Raw genomic sequence first — 1,548 nt, forward strand, 5'->3', positions numbered from 1 at the left:
GTTTACGAATTTGCAAAAAAAGAAAAAACTACCGAAAATACGTTCAGGCGGTTTACTGTAGTTACTTTTAGAGAAAACGAACGCGTCCTGGTTTTTCTTTGCATATAAGTCGATAAACCTTGACAACAAGGTGACTGAAAATACATTAGGCCCGTCTATGCTAATCTTCATGCAGCTTTGAAGCTTGTCTTGTCCCATCCCGTTTCTAAGCTTATCTAAAATACGATTCGTGTCGCTGAAAGAACGCACCACCGTCAGACATTCAGATAATGTTTGTAAGATTAGCGTAACCGATGTTTACTTTCCACAACAACACTTTTATCTTAATCTTTCTGCTCCCTTGCAAGGTACTTGAAGAAGCTTAAGTCAGCCCACGTGACATCATCCAGTCCACTTGGAAGAAAGCACATACGTTGGATGAGGGAGACAGCTTGATCATTGAATTGGTGCACCATTTGTTCAATCATAGTGTCAACTTCAAGCCTTCGGTTTGAGATCCATTACAATTATAGCAATAGAGTTTTCTTTACTGAAATAGACACACTGACTCCATATACCTCTCAAATGTGCTATCGTTGACGTCACAAGCCGACGAAATGACGACAGGTTTAGGTTTTCTTTTTTCAAAACTTTGCTGACATTAGATACTGCACATAAAGCCTCATCCAAAACCGTTAGGGTAACAAGAAACTAGATTTCTCCATTTCCAGCAAGATACCACCTGCTAACGATGGTAGATCTGCACCATCTTTGTTTAGGCCATCATAATTGAACAGTAACAAGTTAGGACGACATGAACAGATTTGTAATCCCTGAGCCAGTGCACTTCGACTGATTCCAATGACCTCTGAACCTCGTGCAACACGCGTTCGCGCTTTGATGACTTGTGGAATAGTGAACATATGTCTTTGATGTGAAGAACCATCTTCACAGACACGATTTTATTTCTAGTGCTGGTTAAGGCTAAAGATAAAAGGTGGTGCTTATACAATCTATCTCTAATTCTGGATTCTTTGATACAAGCCCCTCCATTTCGCGATACATATTGGGCTAGCTGTCGAGGTAAAACACGCCATTCCCCGAGAAGTCACCAGAATTTTTCGTTATTCCGTTTGTATAATCGTTGGGTCCAGGATTTGGATTAAACGATAATAAATCATGACTCGTATGTTACAACTTTCATTGGGTTGTTAATGTCTCTCTTTTTAAAAAAAATAATATAGTTAAAATAGTTTCCTGCTTGCCCGGTTGCTTAGTTTGGAAGCTTGTTTGTTTGTTTTGAATTTCGCGCAAAGCTACACGAGAGCTATCTGCGCTATCCGTTTCTAATTTAGCAGTGTAAGACTAGAGGGAAGGCAGCTAGTCATCACCACCCATCGCCAACTCTTATACCATCGAATAGTGGGATTGACCGACACATTAAAACGCCCCCACGGCTGAAAGGGCGAGCATGTTTTGGTGGGACGTGGATTCGAACCCGCGCCCCTCAGATTGCGAGTCGAGCGCCCTAACCTCCAGGCCATAGTTTGGAAGAGTGGCCTGATCTGG

This window comes from Limulus polyphemus, unplaced genomic scaffold, assembly GCF_000517525.1.
Source record: "Limulus polyphemus unplaced genomic scaffold, Limulus_polyphemus-2.1.2 Scaffold6108, whole genome shotgun sequence".
Classification (NCBI taxonomy): Eukaryota; Metazoa; Arthropoda; class Merostomata; order Xiphosura; family Limulidae; genus Limulus; species Limulus polyphemus.